The sequence below is a fragment of the Schistocerca nitens genome, chromosome 6, assembly GCF_023898315.1.
Source record: "Schistocerca nitens isolate TAMUIC-IGC-003100 chromosome 6, iqSchNite1.1, whole genome shotgun sequence".
NCBI classification, from domain to species: domain Eukaryota; kingdom Metazoa; phylum Arthropoda; class Insecta; order Orthoptera; family Acrididae; genus Schistocerca; species Schistocerca nitens.
In genome coordinates, this window is record NC_064619.1 from 767,221,739 (window position 1) to 767,245,809 (window position 24,071).

Consider the following 24,071-nt stretch of genomic DNA (forward strand, 5'->3'; position numbering starts at 1 on the left):
TCGACTTTCCCATTGAGGATGAAACACAGATATTGCATCGGAATTAAATAGAAGAGACACAACGACGACTTAAGTACAAGAAAACTGAGTCTTCTTACGGTCTATGTTTTGAGCGTTTCCAGTGTCACCAGTTTTACATTCCGATGCCCCTCAGCAAGTTTACTGTGTCCCTTGGACCTTCCAAATGGCGATGAAACACAGAAATTGCATCGGAATTAAATATAAGAGACACAATGACGTCTTAAGTACAGGAAGACTGAGTCTTCCTACTGTCTATGTTTTGAGCGTTTCCTGTGTCACCAGTTTTACATTACGATGCACTTCTACATGTTTACTGTATCCCTTGGACCTTCCCATTGGTGATGAAACACAGAAATGGCGTCGGAATTAAATATAAGAGACACAATGCCAACTTAAGAACAGGAAGGCTGAGTCTTCCTACTGTCTACGTTTTGAGCATTTCCTGTGTCATCAGTTTTACATTTTGATGCACCTCTGCAGGTTTACTGTATCCCTTGGATCTTCACAGTGATGGTGAAACACAGAAATTGCATCGGTATGAAATATAAGAGACACAATGCCGACTTAAGTACAAGAAAACTGAGTTTTCTTACGCTCTATGAATTGAACGCTTCCTGTGTCACCAGTTTTACATTCCGATGCACCTCTGCAGGTTTACTGTATCCATTGGACGTTCCCATTGACGATGAAAGACAGAAATAGCATCGGAATTAAATATAAGAGACACAATGCCTACATAAGAAGAGGAAGGCTGAGTCTTCCTACTGTCTATGCTTTGAGCGATTCCTGTGTCACTAGTTTTACATTCCGATACACTTCTGTAGGTTTACTGTATGCCTTGGATCTTCCCATTGACGATGAAACACAGAAATTGCATCGGAATAAAATATAAGAGACACAATGCCGACTTAAGTACAGCAACATTGAGTCTTCCTACTGTCTATGTTTTGAGCGTTTACAGTGTCACAAGTTTTACATTCCCATGCGACTCTGCAGGTTTACTCTATCCATTGGACCTTCCCATTGACGATGAAACACAGAACTTACATCGGAATTAAGTATAAGAGACACAACGACGACTTAAGTACAAGAAAACTGAGTCTTTTTACGGTCTATGTTTTGAGCGTTTCCAGTGTCACCAGTTTTACATTCCGATGCCCCAAGCACGTTTACTGTGTCCCTTGGACCTTCCCAATGGCGATGAAACACTGAAATTGCATCTGAATTAAATATAAGAGACACAATGACGTCTTAAGTACTGAGTCTTCCTAATGTCTATGTTTTGAGCGTTTCCTGTGTCACCAGTTTTACATTCCGATGCACTTCTGCATGTTTACTGTATCCCTTGAACATTCACAGTGACGATGAAACACAGAAATTGCATCGGAATTAAATATAAGAGCCACAATGCCGACTTAAGTACAGGAAGACTGAGTCTTCCTACTGTCTATAATTTGAGCGTCTCCTGTGTCACCAGATTTATATTCCGATGCACCTCTGCAGGTATACTATTTCCCTACGACTTTCCCATTGACGATGAAACACAGAAAATACATCGGAATTACACAATGTCGACATAAGTACAGGAAGAGTGTGTCTTTCTATTGTCTATGTTTTGAGCGTTTCCTGTGTCATCAGTTTGACATTCCGATGCACCTCTGCTGGTTTACTGTATCCGTTGGACCTTCCATTGACGATGAAACACAGACATTGCATCGGAATTAAATATAAGAGACACAACGCCGACTTAAGTACAAGAAGACTGAGTCTTCTTACGGTCTATGATTTGAACGTTTCCTGTGTCACCAGTTTTACATTCCAATGCACCTCTGCAGGTTTGCTGTATCCCTTGGACTTTCCCATTGACGAAAAAACACAAAAATTGCATCGGAATTAAATATAAGAGACACAATGCCGACTGAAGTACAGGAAGACTGAGTCTTCCTACAGTCTATGTTTTGAGCGTTTCCTGTGTCACCAGTTTTACATTCCGATGCGCCTCTGCAGGTTTACTGTGTCCCTTGGACCTTCACAGCGACGATGAAACACAGAAATTGCATCGGAATTTAATATAAGAGACACAACGCCGACTTAAGTACCAGAAAACTGAGTCTTCTTAAAATCCATGTTTTGAGCGTTTCCTGTGTCACCAGTTTTATATTCCGATCCACCTCTGCAGGTTTACTGTATCCATTGGACCTTCCCATTGATGATGAAACACAGATATTGCATCGGAATTAAATATAAGAGACACCATTCCGACATAAGTATATTAAGACTGAGTCTTCCTACTGTCTATGTTTTGAGCGTGTCCTGTGTCAACAGTTTTACATTCCGATGCACCTCTGCAGGTTTACTGTATCCCTTGGACCTTCCCATTGGCGATGAAACACTGAAATGGCATCGGAATTAAATATAAGAGACACAATGCCGACTGAAGTACAGGAAGACTGAGTCTTCCTACAGTCTATGTTTTGAGCGTTTCCTGTGTCACCAGTTTTACATCCGATGCGCCTCTGCAGGTTTACTGTGTCCCTTGGACCTTCACAGCGACGATGAAACACAGAAATTGCATCGGAATTTAATATAAGAGACACAACACCGACTTAAGTACAAGAAAACTGAGTCTTCTGACGGTCTATGTTTTGAGCGTTTCCAGTGTCACCAGTTTTGAATTCCGATGCACCTCTGCAGGTTTACTACGTCCCTTGAATCTTCCCATTGGCGATGAAACACAGAAATTGCATCGGAATTGAATATAAGAGACACAATGACGTCTTAAGTACAGGAAGACTGAGTCTTCCTACTGTCTATGTTTTGAGCGTTTCCTGTGTCACCAGTTTTACATTCCAATGCACCTCTGCATGTTTACTGTATCTCTTGGACCTTCACAGTGACGATGAAACACAGAAATTGCATCGGAATTGAATATAAGAGACACAATGCCGACTTAAGTACAGGAAGACTGAGTCTTCCTACTCTCTATGCTTTGAGCGTCTCCTGTGTCACCAGTTTTACATTCCGATGTACCTCTGCAGGTATACTGTTTCCCTTCGACTTTCCCATTGACGATGAAACACAGAAATTGCATCGGAATTAAATAGAAGAGGCACAACGAACACTTAAGTACAAGAAAACTGAGTCTTCTTACGGTCTATGATTTGAGCGTTTCCTGTGTCATTAGTTTTACATTCCAATGCACCTCCGCAGGTTTACTGTATAACTTGGACCTTCCCATTGACGAAAAAACACAAAAATTGCATCGGAATTAAATATAAGAGACACAACGCCGACTTAAGTACCAGAAAACTGAGTCTTCTTAAGGTCTATGTTTTGAGCGTTTTCCGTGTCAGCAGTGTTACATTCCGATCCACCTCTGCAGCTTTACTGTATCCATTGGACCCTCCCATTGATGATGAAACACAGAAATTGCATCGGAATTAAATAAAAGAGACACCATGCCGACATAAGTATAGGAAGACTGAGTCTTCCTACTGTCTATGTTTTGAGCGTGTCCTGTGTCACCAGTTTTACATTCCGATGCACCTCTGCAGGTTTACTGTATCCATTGGACGTTCCCATTGACGATGAAACACAGAAATAGCTTCGGTATTAAATATAAGAGACACAATGCCGACTTAAGAAGAGGAAGGCTGAGTCTTCCTACTGTCTATGTTTTGAGCGTTTCCTGTGTCACTAGTTTTACATTCCGATGCACTTCTGCAGGTTTACTGTATGCCTTGGATCTCCCCATTGACGATGAAATACAGAAATTGCATCGGAATTAAATATAAGTGACACAATGCCGACTTAAGTACAGCAACATTGACTCTTCCTACTGTCTATGTTTTGAGCGTTTACAGTGTCACAAGTTTTACATTCCCATGCGACTCTGCAGGTTTACTCTATCCATTGGACCTTCCCATTGACGATGAAACACAGAACTTACATCGGAATTAAGTATAAGAGACACAACGACGACTTAAGTACAAGAGAACTGAGTCTTCTTACGGTCTATGTTTTGAGCGTTTCCAGTATCACCAGTTTTACATTCCGATACACCTCTGCAGGTTTACTGTGTCCCTTGGACCTTCCCATTGGCGATGAAACACAGAAATTGCATCGGAATTAAATATAAGAGACACAATAACGTCTTAAGGACAGGAAGACTGAGTCTTCCTACTGTCTATGATTTGTGCGTCTCCTGTGTTACCAGTTTTAAATTCCGATGCACCTCTGCAGGTATACTGTTTCCCTTCGACTTTCCCATTGACGATGAAACACAGAAATTGCATCGGAATTAAATATAAGAGACACAATGTCGACTTAAGTACAGGAAGAGTGTGTCTTTCTATTGACTATGTTTTGAGCGTTTCCTGTGTCACCAGTTTTACATTCCGATGCACCTCTGCTGGTTTACTGTATCCATTGGAGCTTCCATTGACGATGAAACACAGAAATTGCATCGGAATTAAATATAAGAGACACAACGCCGACTTAAGTACAAGAAAACTGAGTCTTCTTACGGTCTATGATTTGAGCGTTTCCTGTGTCACCAGTTTTACATTCCAATGCACCTCTGCAGGTTTACTGTATCCCCTGGACCTTCCCATTGACGCAAAAAAACACAGAAATTGCATCGGAATTAAATATAAGAGGCACAACGCCGACATAAATACCAGAAAAATGAGTCTTCTTAAGGTCTATGTTTTGAGCGTTTTCTGTGTCACCAGTTTTACATTCCGATGCACCACTGCAGGTTTACTGTATCCCTTGCACCTTCCCATTATTGAAACACAGAAATTACATCGTAAGTAAATATAATAGACACAATGCCGACATAAGTACAGGAAGACTGAGTCTTCCTACTGTCTATGTTTTGAGCGTTTCCTGTGTCACCAGTTTTACATTCCGATGCACCTCTGCAGGTTTACTGTATCCCTTGGACCTTCACAGTGACGATGAAACACAGAAATTGCATCGGAATTAAATATAAAAGACACAATGCCGACTTAAGACCAAGAAAACCTGAGTCTTCATAGGGTCTATGCTATGAGCGCTTCCTGTGTCACCAGTTTTACATTCCGATGCACCTCTGCAGAGTTACTGTATCCCTTGGACCTTCCCATTGACGATGTAACACAGAAATTGCATCAGAATTAAATATAAGAGACACAATGACGTCTTAAGTACAGGAAGACTGAGTCTTCCTACTGTCTATGTTTTGAGCGTTTCCTGTGTCACCAGTTTTACATTCCGATGCACCTCTGCATGTTTACTGTATCCTTTGGACTTTCACAGTGACGATGAAACACAGAAATTGCATCGGAATTAAATATAAGAGACACAATGCCGACTTAAGTACAGGGAGACTGAGTCTTCCTACTGTCTATGTTTTGGGCGTCTCCTGTGTCACCAGTTTTAAATTCCGATGCACCTCTGCAGGTATACTGTTTCCCTTCGACTTTCCCATTGACGATGAAACACAGAAATTGCATCGGAATTAAATATAAGAGACACAATGTCGACTTAAGTACAGGAAGAGTGTGTCTTTCTATTGTCTATGTTTTGAGCGTTTCCTGTGTCACCAGTTTTACATTCCGATGCACCTCTGCAAGTTTACTGTATCCATTGGAGCTTCCATTGACGATGAAACACAGAAATGGCATCGGAATTAAATATAAGAGACACAACGCCGACTTAAGTACACGAAAACTGAGTCTTCTTACGGTCTATGATTTGAGCGTTTCCTGTGTCACCAGTTTTACATTCCAATGCACCAATGCAGGTTTACTGTATTCCCTGGACCTTCCCATTGACGCAAAAACACAGAAATTGCATCGGAATTAAATATAAGAGGCACAACGTCGAGTTAAGTACCAGAAAACTGAGTCTTCTTAGGGTCTATGTTTTGAGCGTTTTCTGTGTCACCAGTTTTACATTCCGATGCACTTCTGCAGGTTTACTGCATCCCTTGCACCTTCCCATTGACATTGAAACACAGAAATTACATCGTAAGTAAATATAATAGACACAATTCCGACATGAGTACAGGAAGACTGAGTCTTCCTACTGTCTATGTTTTTAGCGTTTCCTGTGTCACCAGTTTAACATTCCGATGCACATCTGCAGGTATACTGCTTCCCTTCGACTTTCCCATTGAGGATGAAACACAGATATTGCATCGGAATTAAATAGAAGAGACACAACGACGACATAAGTACAAGAAAACTGAGTCTTCTTACGGTCTATGTTTTGAGCGTTTCCAGTGTCTCCAGTTTTACATTCCGATGCCCCTCAGCAGGTTTACTGTGTCCCTTGGACCTTCCAAATGGCGATGAAACACAGAAATTGCATCGGAATTAAATATAAGAGACACAATGACGTCTTAAGTACAGGAAGACTAAGTCTTCCTACTGTCTATGTTTTGAGCGTTTCCTGTGTCACCAGTTTTACATTCCGATGCACCTCTGCAGGTTTACTGTATCCATTGGACGTTCCCATTGACGATGAAAGACAGAAATAGCATCGGAATTAAATATAAGAGACACAATGCCGACATAAGAAGAGGAAGGCTGAGTCTTCCTACTGTCTATGTTTTGAGCGATTCCTGTGTCACTAGTTTTACATTCCGATGCACTTCTGCAGGTTTACTGTATGCCTTGGATCTTCCCATTGACGATGAAACACAGAAATTGCATCGGAATAAAATATAAGAGACATAATGCCGACTTAAGTACAGGAACATTGAGTCTTCCTACTGTCTATGTTTTGAGCGTTTACAGTGTCACAAGTTTTACATTCCCATGCGACTCTGCAGGTTTACTCTATCCATTGGACCTTCCCATTGACGATGAAACACAGAACTTACATCGGAATTAAGTATAAGAGACACATCGACGACTTAAGTACAAGGAAACTGAGTCTTCTTACGGTCTATGTTTTGAGCGTTTCCAGTGTCACCAGTTTTACATTCCGATGCCCCTACGCACGTTTACTGTGTCCCTTGGACCTTCCCAATGGCGATGAAACACTGAAATTGCATCTGAATTAAATATAAGAGACACAATGACGTCTTAAGTACAGGAAGACTGAGTCTTCCTAATGTCTATGTTTTGAGCGTTTCCTGTGTCACCAGTTTTACATTCCGATGCACTTCTGCATGTTTACTGTATCCCTTGAACATTCACAGTGACGATGAAACACAGAAATTGCATCGGAATTAAATATAAGAGTCACAATGCCGACTTAAGTACAGGAAGACTGAGTCTTCCTACTGTCTATAATTTGAGCGTCTCCTGTGTCACCAGATTTATATTCCGATGCACCTCTGCAGGTATACTATTTCCCTTCGACTTTCCCATTGACGATGAAACACAGAAAATGCATCGGAATTACACAATGTCGACATAAGTACAGGAAGAGTGTGTCTTTCTATTGTCTATGTTTTGAGCGTTTCCAGTGTCACCAGTTTGACATTCCGATGCACCTCTGCTGGTTTACTGTATCCGTTGGACCTTCCATTGACGATGAAACACAGACATTGCATCGGAATTAAATATAAGAGACACAACGCAGACTTAAGTACAAGAAGACTGAGTCTTCTTACGGTCTATGATTTGAGCGTTTCCTGTGTCACCAGTTTTACATTCCAATGCACCTCTGCAGGTTTGCTGTATCCCTTGGACTTTCCCATTGACGAAAAAACACAAAAATTGCATCGGAATTAAATATAAGAGACACAATGCCGACTGAAGTACAGGAAGACTGAGTCTTCCTACAGTCTATGTTTTGAGCGTTTCCTGTGTCACCAGTTTTACATTCCGATGCGCCTCTGCAGGTTTACTGTGTCCCTTGGACCTTCACAGCGACGATGAAACACAGAAATTGCATCGGAATTTAATATAAGAGACACAACGCCGACTTAAGTACCAGAAAACTGAGTCTTCTTAAAATCCATGTTTTGAGCGTTTCCTGTGTCACCAGTTTTACATTCCGATCCACCTCTGCAGGTTTACTGTATCCATTGGACCTTCCCATTGATGATGAAACACAGATATTGCATCGGAATTAAATATAAGAGACACCATTCCGACATAAGTATAGGAAGACTGAGTCTTCCTACTGTCTATGTTTTGAGCGTGTCCTGTGTCAACAGTTTTACATTCCGATGCACCTCTGCAGGTTTACTGTATCCCTTGGACCTTCCCATTTGCGATGAAACACAGAAATGGCATCGGAATTAAATATAAGAGACACAATACCGACTGAAGTACAGGAAGACTGAGTCTTCCTACAGTCTATGTTTTGAGCGTTTCCTGTGTCACCAGTTTTACATTCCGATGCGCCTCTGCAGGTTTACTGTGTCCCTTGGACCTTCACAGCGACGATGAAACACAGAAATTGCATCGGAATTTAATATAAGAGACACAACGCCGACTTAAGTACAAGAAAACTGAGTCTTCTGACGGTCTATGTTTTGAGCGTTTCCAGTGTCACCAGTTTTAAATTCCGATGCACCTCTGCAGGTTTACTACGTCCCTTGAATCTTCCCATTGGCGATGAAACACAGAAATTGCATCGGAATTAAATATAAGAGACACAATGACGTCTTAAGTACAGGAAGACTGAGTCTTCCTACCGTCTATGTTTTGAGCGTTTCCTGTGTCACCAGTTTTACATTCCAATGCACCTCTGCATGTTTACTGTATCTCTTGGACCTTCACAGTGACGATGAAACACAGAAATTGCATCGGAATTGAATATAAGAGACACAATGCCGACTTAAGTACAGGAAGACTGAGTCTTCCTACTCTCTATGCTTTGAGCGTCTCCTGTGTCACCAGTTTTACATTCCGATGCACCTCTGCAGGTATACTGTTTCCCTTCGACTTTCCCATTGACGATGAAACACAGAAATTGCATCGGAATTAAATAGAAGAGGCACAACGACCACTTAAGTACAAGAAAACTGAGTCTTCTTACGGTCTATGATTTGAGCGTTTCCTGTGTCACCAGTTTTACATTCCAATGCACCTGCGCAGGTTTACTGTATAACTTGGACCTTCCCATTGACGAAAAAACACAAAAATTGCATCGGAATTAAATATAAGAGACACAACGCCGACTTAAGTACCAGAAAACTGAGTCTTCTTAAGGTCTATGTTTTGAGCGTTTTCCGTGTCACCAGTGTTACATTCCGATCCACCTCTGCAGGTTTACTGTATCCATTGGGCCCTCTCATTGATGATGAAACACAGAAATTGCATCGGAATTAAATATAAGAGACACCATGGCGACATAAGTATAGGAAGACTGAGTCTTCCTACTGTCTATGTTTTGTGCGTGTCCTGTGTCAACAGTTTTACATTCCGATGCACCTCTGCAGGTTTACTGTATCCCTTGGACCTTCCCATTGGCGATGAAACACAGAAATGGCATCGGAATTAAATATAAGAGACACAATGCCGTCTTAAGAACAGGAAGGCTGAGTCTTCCTACTGTCTACGTTTTGAGCATCTCCTGTGTCATCAGTTTTACATTTTGATGCACCTCTGCAGGTTTACTGTATCCCTTGGTTCTTCACAGTGATGGTGAAACACAGAAATTGCAACGGAATTAAATATAAGAGACACAGTGCCGACTTAAGTACAAGAAAACTGAGTCTTCTTACGCTCAATGATTTGAACGCTTCCTGTGTCACCAGTTTTACATTCCGATGGACTTCTGCAGGTTTACTGTATGCCTTGGATCTCCCCATTGACGATGAAACACAGAAATTGCATCGGAATTAAATATAAGAGACACAATGCCGACTTAAGTACAGGAACATTGACTCTTCCTACTGTCTATGTTTTGAGCGTTTACAGTGTCACAAGTTTTACATTCCCATGCGACTCTGCAGGTTTACTCTATCCATTGGACCTTCCCATTGACGATGAAACACAGAACTTACATCGGAATTAAGTATAAGAGACACAACGACGACTTAAGTACATGAGAACTGAGTCTTCTTACGGTCTATGTTTTGAGCGTTTCCAGTATCACCAGTTTTGCATTCCGATACACCTCTGCAGGTTTACTGTGTCCCTTGGACCTTCCCATTGGCGATGAAACACAGAAATTGCATCGGAATTAAATATAAGAGACACAATAACGTCTTAAGGACAGGAAGACTGAGTCTTCCTACTGTCTATGTTTTGAGCGTTTCCTGTGTCACCAGTTTTACATTCCGATGCACCTCTGCATGTTTACTGTATCCCTTGGACCTTCACAGTGACGATGAAACACAGAAATTGCATCGGAATTAAATATAAGAGTCACAATGCCGACTTAAGTACAGGAAGACTGAGTCTTCCTACTGTCTATGATTTGGGCGTCTCCTGTGTCACCAGTTTTAAATTCCGATGCACCTCTGCAGGTATACTGTTTCCCTTCGACTATCCCATTGACGATGAAACACAGAAATTGCATCGGAATTAAATATAAGAGACACAATGTCGACTTAAGTACAGGAAGAGTGTGTCTTTCTATTGACTATGTTTTGAGGGTTTCCTGTGTCACCAGTTTTACATTCCGATGCACCTCTGCTGATTTACTGTATCCATTGGAGCTTCCATTGACAATGAAACACAGAAATTGCATCGGAATTAAATATAAGAGACACAACGCCGACTTAAGTACAAGAAAACTGAGTCTGCTTACGGTCTATGATTTGAGCGTTTCCTGTGTCACCAGTTTTACATTCCAATGCACATCTGCAGGTTTACTGTATCCCCTGGACCTTCCCATTGACGCAAAAACACAGAAATTGCATCGGAATTAAATATAAGAGGCACAACGCCGACTTAAGTACCAGAAGAATGAGTCTTCTTAAGGTCTATGTTTTGAGCGTTTTCTGTGTCACCAGTTTAACATTCCGATCCCCCTCTGCAGGTTTACTGTATCCCTTGTACCTTCCCATTATTGAAACACAGAAATTACATCGTAAGTAAATATAATAGACACAATGCCGACATAAGTACAGGAAGACTGACTCTTCCTACTGTCTATGTTTTGAGCGTTTCCTGTGTCACCAGTTTTACATTCCGATGCACCTCTGCAGGTTTACTGTATCCCTTGGACCTTCACAGTGACGATGAAACACAGATATTGCATCGGAATTAAATATAAAAGACACAATGCCGACTTAAGTACAAGAAAACCTGAAACTTCATAGGGTCTATGCTATGAGCGCTTCCTGTGTCACCAGTTTTACATTCCGATGCACCTCTGCAGAGTTACTGTATCCATTGGACCTTCCCATTGACGATGTAACACAGAAATTGCATCAGAATTAAATATAAGAGACACAATGACGTCTTAAGTACAGGAAGACTGAGTCTTCCTACTGTCTATGTTTTGAGCGTTTCCTGTGTCACAAGTTTTACATTCCGATGCACCTCTGCATGTTTACTGTATCCTTTGGACCTTCACAGTGACGATGAAACACAGAAATTGCATCGGAATTAAATATAAGAGACACAATGCCGACTTAAGTACAGGAAGACTGAGTCTTCCTACTGTCTATGTTTTGGGCGTCTCCTGTGTCATCAGTTTTAAATTCCGAGGCACATCTGCAGGTATACTGTTTCCCTTAGACTTTCACATTGACGATGAAACACAGAAATTGCATCGGAATTAAATATAAGAGACACAATGTCGACTTAAGTACAGGAAGAGTGTGTCTTTCTATTGACTATGTTTTGAGAGTTTCCTGTGTCACCAGTTTTACATTCCGATGCACCTCTGCTGGTTTACTGTATCCATTGGAGCTTCCATTGACAATGAAACACAGAAATGGCATCGGAATTAAATATAAGAGACACAACGCCGACTTAAGTACAAGAAAACTGAGTCTGCTTACGGTCTATGATTTGAGCGTTTCCTGTGTCACCAGTTTTACATTCCAATGCACATCTGCAGGTTTACTGTATCCCCTGGACCTTCCCATTGACGCAAAAACACAGAAATTGCATCGGAATTAAATATAAGAGGCACAACGCCGACTTAAGTACCAGAAAAATGAGTCTTCTTAAGGTCTATGTTTTGAGCGTTTTCTGTGTCACCAGTTTAACATTCCGATGCACCTCTGCAGGTTTACTGTATCCCTTGTACCTTCCCATTATTGAAACACAGAAATTACATCGTAAGTAAATATAATAGACACAATGCCGACATAAGTACAGGAAGACTGACTCTTCCTACTGTCTATGTTTTGAGCGTTTCCTGTGTCACCAGTTTTACATTCCGATGCACCTCTGCAGGTTTACTGTATCCCTTGGACCTTCACAGTGACGATGAAACACAGAAATTGCATCGGAATTAAATATAAAAGACACAATGCCGACATAAGAAGAGGAAGGCTGAGTCTTCCTACTGTCTATGTTTTGAGCGATTCCTGTGTCACTAGTTTTACATTCCGATGCACTTCTGCAGGTTTACTGTATGCCTTGGATCTTCCCATTGACGATGAAACACAGAAATTGCATCGGAATAAAATATAAGAGACATAATGCCGACTTAAGTACAGGAACATTGAGTCTTCCTACTGTCTATGTTTTGAGCGTTTACAGTGTCACAAGTTTTACATTCCCATGCGACTCTGCTGGTTTACTCTATCCATTGGACCTTCCCATTGACGATGAAACACAGAACTTACATCGGAATTAAGTATAAGAGACACAACGACGACTTAAGTACAAGAAAACTGAGTCTTCTTACGGTCTATGTTTTGAGCGTTTCCAGTGTCACCAGTTTTACATTCCGATGCCCCTACGCACGTTTACTGTGTCCCTTGGACCTTCCCAATGGCGATGAAACACTGAAATTGCATCTGAATTAAATATAAGAGACACAATGACGTCTTAAGTACAGGAAGACTGAGTCTTCCTAATGTCTATGTTTTGAGCGTTTCCTGTGTCACCAGTTTTACATTCCGATGCACTTCTGCATGTTTACTGTATCCCTTGAACATTCACAGTGACGATGAAACACAGAAATTGCATCGGAATTAAATATAAGAGTCACAATGCCGACTTAAGTACAGCAAGACTGAGTCTTCCTACTGTCTATAATTTGAGCGTCTCCTGTGTCACCAGATTTATATTCCGATGCACCTCTGCAGGTATACTATTTCCCTTCGACTTTCCCATTGACGATGAAACACAGAAAATGCATCGGAATTACACAATGTCGACATAAGTACAGGAAGAGTGTGTCTTTCAATTGTCTATGTTTTGAGCGTTTCCAGTGTCACCAGTTTGACATTCCGATGCACCTCTGCTGGTTTACTGTATCCGTTGGACCTTCCATTGACGATGAAACACAGACATTGCATCGGAATTAAATATAAGAGACACAACGCAGACTTAAGTACAAGAAGACTGAGTCTTCTTACGGTCTATGATTTGAGCGTTTCCAGTGTCACCAGTTTTAAATTCCGATGCACCTCTGCAGGTTTACTACGTCCCTTGAATCTTCCCATTGGCGATGAAACACAGAAATTGCATCGGAATTAAATATAAGAGACACAATGACGTCTTAAGTACAGGAAGACTGAGTCTTCCTACCGTCTATGTTTTGAGCGTTTCCTGTGTCACCAGTTTTACATTCCAATGCACCTCTGCATGTTTACTGTATCTCTTGGACCTTCACAGTGACGATGAAACACAGAAATTGCATCGGAATTGAATATAAGAGACACAATGCCGACTTAAGTACAGGAAGACTGAGTCTTCCTACTCTCTATGCTTTGAGCGTCTCCTGTGTCACGAGTTTTACATTCCGATGCACCTCTGCAGGTATACTGTTTCCCTTCGACTTTCCCATTGACGATGAACCACAGAAATTGCATCGGAATTAAATAGAAGAGGCACAACGACCACTTAAGTACAAGAAAACTGAGTCTTCTTACGGTCTATGATTTGAGCGTTTCCTGTGTCACCAGTTTTACATTCCAATGCACCTGCGCAGGTTTACTGTATAACTTGGACCTTCCCATTGACGAAAAAACACAAAAATTGCATCGGAATTAAATATAAGAGACACAACGCCGACTTAAGTACCAGAAAACTGAGTCTTCTTAAGGTCTATGTTTTGAGCGTTTTCCGTGTCACCAGTGTTACATTCCGATCCACCTCTGCAGGTTTACAGTATCCATTGGGCCCTCCCATTGATGATGAAACACAGAAATTGCGTCGGAATTAAATATAAGAGACACCATGGCGACATAAGTATAGGAAGACTGAGTCTTCCTACTGTCTATGTTTTGTGCGTGTCCTGTGTCAACAGTTTTACATTCCGATGCACCTCTGCAGGTTTACTGTATCCCTTGGTCCTTCCCATTGGCGATGAAACACAGAAATGGCATCGGAATTAAATATAAGAGACACAATGCCGTCTTAAGAACAGGAAGGCTGAGTCTTCCTACTGTCTACGTTTTGAGCATCTCCTGTGTCATCAGTTTTACATTTTGATGCACCTCTGCAGGTTTACTGTATCCCTTGGTTCTTCACAGTGATGGTGAAACACAGAAATTGCAACGGAATTAAATATAAGAGACACAATGCCGACTTAAGTACAAGAAAACTGAGTCTTCTTACGCTCAATGATTTGAACGCTTCCTGTGTCACCAGTTTTACATTCCGATGGACTTCTGCAGGTTTACTGTATGCCTTGGATCTCCCCATTGACGATGAAACACAGAAATTGCATCGGAATTAAATATAAGAGACACAATGCCGACTTAAGTACAGGAACATTGACTCTTCCTACTGTCTATGTTTTGAGCGTTTACAGTGTTACAAGTTTTACATTCCCATGCGACTCTGCAGGTTTACTCTATCCATTGGACCTTCCCATTGACGATGAAACACAGAACTTACATCGGAATTAAGTATAAGAGACACAACGACGACTTAAGTACATGAGAACTGAGCCTTCTTACCGTCTATGTTTTGAGCGTTTCCAGTATCACCAGTTTTGCATTCCGATACACCTCTGCAGGTTTACTGTGTCCCTTGGACCTTCCCATTGGCGATGAAACACAGAAATTGCATCGGAATTAAATATAAGAGACACAATAACGTCTTAAGGACAGGAAGACTGAGTCTTCCTACTGTCTATGTTTTGAGCGTTTCCTGTGTCACCAGTTTTACATTCCGATGCACCTCTGCATGTTTACTGTATCCCTTGGACCTTCACAGTGACGATGAAACACAGAAATTGCATCGGAATTAAATATAAGAGTCACAATGCCGACTTAAGTACAGGAAGACTGAGTCTTCCTACTGTCTATGATTTGGGCGTCTCCTGTGTCACCAGTTTTAAATTCCGATGCACCTCTGCAGGTATACTGTTTCCCTTCGACTATCCCATTGACGATGAAACACAGTAATTGCATCGGAATTAAATATAAGAGACACAATGTCGACTTAAGTACAGGAAGAGTGTGTCTTTCTATTGACTATGTTTTGAGAGTTTCCTGTGTCACCAGTTTTACATTCCGATGCACCTCTGCTGGTTTACTGTATCCATTGGAGCTTCCATTGACAATGAAACACAGAAATTGCATCGGAATTAAATATAAGAGACACAACGCCGACTTAAGTACAAGAAAACTGAGTCTGCTTACGGTCTATGATTTGAGCGTTTCCTGTGTCACCAGTTTTACATTCCAATGCACATCTGCAGGTTTACTGTATCCCCTGGACCTTCCCATTGACGCTAAAACACAGAAATTGAATCGGAATTAAATATAAGAGGCACAACGCCGACTTAAGTACCAGAAAAATGAGTCTTCTTAAGGTCTATGTTTTGAGCGTTTTCTGTGTCACCAGTTTAACATTCCGATGCACCTCTGCAGGTTTACTGTATCCCTTGTACCTTCCCATTATTGAAACACAGAAATTACATCGTAAGTAAATATAATAGACACAATGCCGACATAAGTACAGGAAGACTGACTCTTCCTACTGTCTATGTTTTGAGCGTTTCCTGTGTCACCAGTTTTACATTCCGATGCACCTCTGCAGGTTTACTGTATCCCTTGGTCCTTCACAGTGACGATGAAACACAGAAATTGCATCGGAATTAAATATAAAAGACACAATGCCGACTTAAGTACAAGAAAACCTGAAACTTCATAGGGTCTATGCTATGAGCGCTTCCTGTGTCACCAGTTTTACATTCCGATGCACCTCTGCAGAGTTACTGTATCCATTGGACCTTCCCATTGACGATGTAACACAGAAATTGCATCAGAATTAAATATAAGAGACACAATGACGTCTTAAGTACAGGAAGACTGAGTCTTCCTACTGTCTATGTTTTGAGCGTTTCCTGTGTCACCAGTTTTACATTCCGATGCACCTCTGCATGTTTACTGTATCCTTTGGACCTTCACAGTGACGATGAAACACAGAAATTGCATCGGAATTAAATATAAGAGACACAATGCCGACTTAAGTACAGGAAGACTGAGTCTTCCTACTGTCTATGTTTTGGGCGTCTCCTGTGTCATCAGTTTTAAATTCCGAGGCACATCTGCAGGTATACTGTTTCCCTTAGACTTTCACATTGACGATGAAACACAGAAATTGCATCGGAATTAAATATAAGAGACACAATGTCGACTTAAGTACAGGAAGAGTGTGTCTTTCTATTGACTATGTTTTGAGAGTTTCCTGTGTCACCAGTTTTACATTCCGATGCACCTCTGCTGGTTTACTGTATCCATTGGAGCTTCCATTGACAATGAAACACAGAAATGGCATCGGAATTAAATATAAGAGACACAACGCCGACTTAAGTACAAGAAAACTGAGTCTGCTTACGGTCTATGATTTGAGCGTTTCCTGTGTCACCAGTTTTACATTCCAATGCACATCTGCAGGTTTACTGTATCCCCTGGACCTTCCCATTGACGCAAAAACACAGAAATTGAATCGGAATTAAATATAAGAGGCACAACGCCGACTTAAGTACCAGAAAAATGAGTCTTCTTAAGGTCTATGTTTTGAGCGTTTTCTGTGTCACCAGTTTAACATTCCGATGCACCTCTGCAGGTTTACTGTATCCCTTGTACCTTCCCATTATTGAGACACAGAAATTACATCGTAAGTAAATATAATAGACACAATGCCGACATAAGTACAGGAAGACTGACTCTTCCTACTGTCTATGTTTTGAGCGTTTCCTGTGTCACCAGTTTTACATTCCGATGCACCTCTGCAGGTTTACTGTATCCCTTGGACCTTCACAGTGACGATGAAACACAGAAATTGCATCGGAATTAAATATAAAAGACACAATGCCGACTTAAGTACAAGAAAACCTGAAACTTCATACGGTCTATGTTATGAGCGCTTCCTGTGTCACCAGTTTTACATTCCGATGCACCTCTGCAGAGTTACTGTATCCATTGGACCTTCCCATTGACGATGTAACACAGAAATTGCATCAGAATTAAATATAAGAGACACAATGACGTCTTAAGTACAGGAAGACTGAGTCTTCCTACTGTCTATGTTTTGAGCGTTTCCTGTGTCACCAGTTTTACATTCCGATGCACCTCTGCATGTTTACTGTATCCTTTGGACCTTCACAGTGACGATGAAACACAGAAATTGCATCGGAATTAAATATAAGAGACACAATGCCGACTTAAGTACAGGAAGACTGAGTCTTCCTACTGTCTATGTTTTGAGCGTCTCCTGTGTCATCAGTTTTAAATTCCGAGGCACATCTGCAGGTATACTGTTTCCCTTAGACTTTCACATTGACGATGAAACACAGAAATTGCATCGGAATTAAATATAAGAGACACAATGTCGACTTAAGTACAGGAAGAGTGTGTCTTTCTATTGTCTATGTTTTGAGCGTTTCCTGTGTCACCAGTTTTACATTCCGATGCACCTCTGCAAGTTTACTGTATCCATTGGAGCTTCCATTGACGATGAAACACAGAAATGGCATCGGAATTAAATATAAGAGACACAACGCCGACTTAAGTACAAGAAAAGTGAGTCTTCTTACGGTCTATGATTTGAGCGTTTCCTGTGTCACCAGTTTTACATTCCAATGCACCTCTGCAGGTTAACTGTATCCCCTGGACCTTCCCATTGACGCAAAAACACAGAAATTGCATCGGAATTAAATATAAGAGGCACAACGTCGAGTTAAGTACCAGAAAACTGAGTCTTCTTAAGGTCTATGTTTTGAGCGTTTTCTGTGTCACCAGTTTTACATTCCGATGCACTTCTACAGGTTTACTGTATCCCTTGCACCTTCCCATTGACATTGAAACGCAGAAATTACATCGTAAGTAAATATAATAGACTCAATTCCGACATAAGTACAGGAAGACTGAGTCTTCCTACTGTCTATGTTTTGAGCGTTTCCTGTGTCATCAGTATTACATTCCGATGCACCTCTGCAGGTATACTGTTTCCCTTCGACTTTCCCATTGAGGATGAAACACAGATATTGCATCGGAATTAAATAGAAGAGACACAACGACGACTTAAGTACAAGAAAACTGAGTCTTCTTACGGTCTATGTTTTGAGCGCTTCCAGTGTCACCAGTTTTACATTCCGATGACCCTCAGCAGGTTTACTGTGTCCCTTGGACCTTCCAAATGGCGATGAAACACAGAAATTGCATCGGAATTAAATGTAAGAGACACAATGACGTCTTAAGTACAGGAAGACTGAGTCTTCCTACTGTCTATGTTTTGAGCGTTTCCTGTGTCACCAGTTTTACATTCCGATGCACTTCTGCATGTTTACTGTATCCCTTGGACATTCACAGTGACGATGAAACACAGAAATTGCATCGGAATTAAATATAAGAGACACAATGCCGACTTAAGTACAGGAAGACTGAGTCTTCCTACTGTCTATGTTTTGAGCGTCTTTTGTGTCACCAGATTTATATTCCGATCCACCTCTGCAGGTATACTGTTTCCCTTCGACTTTCCCATTGACGATGAAACACAGAAATTGCATCGGAATTACACAATGTCGACTTAAGAACAGGAAGAGTGTGTCTTCATATTGTCTATGCTTTGAGCGTTTCCTGTGTCACCAGTTTTACATTCCGATGCACCTCTGCAGGTTTACTGTATCCGTGGGACCTTCCATTGACGATGAAACACAGACATTGCATCGGAATTAAATATAAGAGACACAACGCCGACTTAAGTACAAGAAAACTGAGTCTTCTTACGGTCTATGATTTGAGCGTTTCCTGTGTCACCAGTTTTACATTCCAATGCACCTCTGCATGTTTACTGTATCTCTTGGACCTTCACAGTGATGATGAAACACAGAAATTTCATCGGAATTGAATATAAGAGACACAATGCCGACTTAAGTACAGGAAGACTGAGTCTTCCTACTGTCGATGCTTTGCGCGTCTCCTGTGTCACCAGTTTTACATTCCGATGCACCTCTGCAGGTATACTGTTTCCCTTCGACTTTCCCATTGACGATGAAACAGAAATTGCATCGGAATTAAATAGAAGAGACACAACGACGACTTAAGTACAAGAAAACTGAGTCTTCTTACGGTCTATGTTTTGAGCGTTTCCAGTGTCACCAGTTTTACATTCCAATGCACCTCTGCAGGTTTACTGTATCCCTTGGACCTTCCCATTGACGAAAAAACACAAAAATTGCATCGGAATTAAATATAAGAGACACAACGCCGACTTAAGTACCAGAAAACTGAGTCTTCTTAAGGTCTATGTTTTGAGCGTTTCCCGTGTCACCAGTTTTACTTTCCGATCCACCTCTGGAGGTTTACTTTATCCCTTGGACCTTCCCATTGGCAATGAAACACAGAAATGGCATCGGAATTAAATATAAGAGACACAATGCCGACTTAAGTACAGGAAGACTGAGTCTTCCTACTGTCTATGTTTTGGGCGTCTCCTGTGTCACCAGTTTTAAATTCCGATGCACCTCTGCAGGTATACTGTTTCCCTTCGACTTTCCCATTGACGATGAAACACAGAAATTGCATCGGAATTAAATATAAGAGACACCATGCCGACATAAGAATAGGAAGACTGAGTAATCCTACTGTCTATGTTTTGAGCGTCTCCTGTGTCAACAGTTTTTCATTCCGATGCACCTCTGCAGGTTTACTGTATCCCTTGGACCTTCCCATTGGCGATGAAACACAGAAATTGCATCGGAATTAAATATAAGAGACACAATGACGTCTTAAGTACAGGAAGACTGAGTCTCCCTACTGTCTATGTTTTGAGCGTTTCCTGTATCACCAGTTTTACATTCCGATGCATTTCTGCAGGTTTACTGTATCCCTTGGACCTTCACAGTGACGATGAAACACAGAAATTGCATCGGAATTAAATATAAGAGATAGAACGCCGACTTAAGTACAAGAAAACTGAGTCTTCTTACGGTCTATGTTTTGAGCGTTTCCAGTGTCACCAGTTTTAAATTCCGATGCACCTCTGCAGGTTTACTGCGTCCCTTGAATCTTCCCATTGGCCGTGAAACAAAGAAATTGCATCGGAAATAAATATAAGAGACACAATGACGTCTTAAGTACAGGAAGACTGAGTCTTCCTACTGTCTATGTTTTGAGCGTTTCCTGTGTCACCAGTTTTACATACCAATGCACCTCTGCATTTTTACTGTATCTCTTGGACCTTCACAGTGACGATGAAGCACAGAAATTGCATCGGAAATAAATATAAGAGACACAAAGCCGACTTAAGTACAGGAAGACTGAGTCTTCCTACTGTCTATAATTTGACCATCTCCTGTGTCACCAGATTTATAATCCGATGCACCTCTGCAGGTATACTATTTCCCTTGGACTTTCCCATTGACGATGAAACACAGAAATTGCATTGGAATTACACAATGTCGACATAAGTACAGGAAGAGTGTGTCTTTCTATTGTCTATGTTTTGAGCGTTTCCTGTGTCACCAGTTTTACATTCCGATGCACCTCTGCTGGTTTACTGTATCCGTAGGACCTTCCATTGACGATGAAACACAGACATTGCATCGGAATTAAATATAAGAGACACAACGCCGACTTAAGTACAAAAAAATTGAGTCTTCTTACGGTCTATGATTTGAGCGTTTCCTGTGTCACCAGTTTTACATTCCGATGCCCCTACGCAGGTTTACTGTGTCCCTTGGACCTTCCCAATGGCGATGAAACACAGAAATTGCATCGGAAATAAATAAAAGAGACACAATGACGTCTTAAGTACAGGAAGACTGAGTCTTCCTACTGTCTATGTTTTGAGCGTTTCCTGTATCACCAGTTTTACATTCCGATGCACTTCTGCATTTTTACTGTATCCCTTGGACCTTCACAGTGACGATGAAACACAGAAATTGCATCGGAATTAAATATAAGAGACACAATGCCGACTTAAGAACAGGAAGGCTGAGTCTTCCTACTGTCAACGTTTTGAGCATTTCCTGTGTTATCAGTTTTACATTTTGATGCACCTCTGCAGGTTTACTGTATCCCTTGGATCTTCACAGTGATGGCGAAACACAGAAATTGCATCGGAATTAAATATAAGAGACACAACGCCGACTTAAGTACCAGAAAACTGAGTCTTCTTAAGGTCTATGTTTTGAACGTTTCCCGTGTCACCAGTTTTACATTCCGATCCACCTCTGCAGGTTTACTGTATCCATTGGACGCTCCCATTGATGATGAAACACAGAAATTGCATCGGAATTAAATATAAGAGACACCATGCCGACATAAGTATAGGAAGACTGAGTCTTCCTACTGTCTATGTTTTGAGCGTGTCCTGTGTCAACAGTTTTACATTCCGATGCAACTCTGCAGGTTTACTGTATCCCTTGGACCTTCTAATTGGCGTTGAAACACAGAAATGCCATCGGAATTAAATATAAGAGACACAATGCCGACTTAAGAACAGGAAGGCTGAGTCTTCCTACTGTCTACGTTTTGAGCATTTCCTGTGTCATCAGTTTTACATTTTGGTGCACCTCTGCAGGTTTACTGTATCCCTTGGATCTTCACAGTGATGGTGAAACACAGAAATTGCATCGGAATTAAATATAAGAGACACAATGCCGACTTAAGTACAAGAAAACTGAGTCTTCTTACGCTCTATGATTTGAACGCTTCCTGCGTCACCAGTTTTACATTCCGATGCACCTCTGCAGGTTTACTGTATCCATTGGACGTTCCCATTGACGATGAAACACAGAAATAGCATCGGAATGAAATATAAGAGACACAATGCCGACTTAAGAAGAGGAAGGCTGAGTCTTCCTACTGTCTATGTTTTGAGCGTTTCCTGTGTCACTAGTTTTACATTCCGATGCACTTCTGCAGGTTTACTGTATGCCTTGGATCTTCCCATTGACGATGAAACACAGAAATTGCATCGGAATTAAATATAAGAGACACAATGCCGACTTAAGTACAGGAACATTGAGTCTTCCTACTGTCTATGTTTTGAGCGTTTACAGTGTCACAAGTTTTACATTCCCATGCGGCTCTGCAGGTTTACTCTATCCATTGGACCTTCCCATTGACGATGAAACACAAAACTTACATCGGAATTAAGTATAAGAGACACCACGACGACTTAAGTACAAGAGAACTGAGTCTTCTTACGGTCTATGTTTTGAGCGTTTCCAGTATCACCAGTTTTACATTCCGATACACCTCTGCAGGTTTACTGTGTCCCATGGACCTTCCCATTGGCGATGAAACACAGAAATTGCATCGGAATTAAATATAAGAGCACAATGACGTCTTAAGTACAGGAAGACTGAGTCTTCCTACTGTCTATGTTTTGAGCGTTTCCTGTGTCACCAGTTTTACATTCCGATGCACCTCTGCATGTTTAATGTATCCCTTGGACCTTCACAGTGACGATGAAACACAGAAATTACATCGGAATTAAATATAAGAGACACAATGCCGACTTAAGTACAGGAAGACTGAGTCTTCCTACTGTCTATGTTTTGGGCGTCTCCTGTGTCACCAGTTTTAAATTCCGATGCACCTCTGCAGGTATAGTGTTTCCCTTCGAGTCTCCCATTGAAGATGAAACACAGAAATTGCATCGGAATTAAATATAAGAGACGCAATGTCGACTTAAGTACAGGAAGAGTGTTTCTTTCTATTGACTATGTTTTGAGCGGTTCCTGTGTCACCAGTTTTACATTCCGATGCACCTCTGCTGGTTTACTGTATCCATTGGAGCTTCCATTGACGATGAAACACAGAAATTGCATCGGAATTAAATATAAGAGACACAACGCCGACTTAAGTACAAGAAAACTGAGTCTTCTTACGGTCTATGACTTGAGCGTTTGCTGTGTCACCAGTTTTACATTCCAATGCACCTCTGCAGGTTTACTGTATCCCCTGGACCTTCCCATTGTCATTGAAACACAGAAATTACATCGTAAGTAAATATAATAGACACAATGCCGACATAAGTACAAGAAAACTGAGTCTTCTTACGGTCTATGATTTGAGCGTTTCCTGTGTCACCAGTTTTACATTCCAATGCATCTCTGCAGGTTTACTGTATCCCTTGGACCTTCCCAATGGCGATGAAACACAGAAATTGCATCGGAATTAAGTATAAGAGACACAATGACGTCTTAAGTACAGGAAGACTGAGTCTTCCTACTGTCTATGTTTTGAGCGTTTCCTGTGTCACCAGTTTTACATTCCGATGCACTTCTGCATGTTTACTGTACCCTTGGACATTCACAGTGACGATGAAACACAGAAATTGCATCGGAATTAAATATAAAAGACACAATGCCGACTTAAATACAAGAAAACCTGAGTCCTCGTAGGTTTTGTGCTATGAGCGCTTCCTGTGTCACCAGTTTTACATTCCGATGCACCTCTGCAGGGTTACTGTATCCCTTGGACCTTCATATTGAAGATGTAACACAGAAATTGCATCAGAATTAAATAGAAGAGACACAACGACGACTTAAGTACCAGA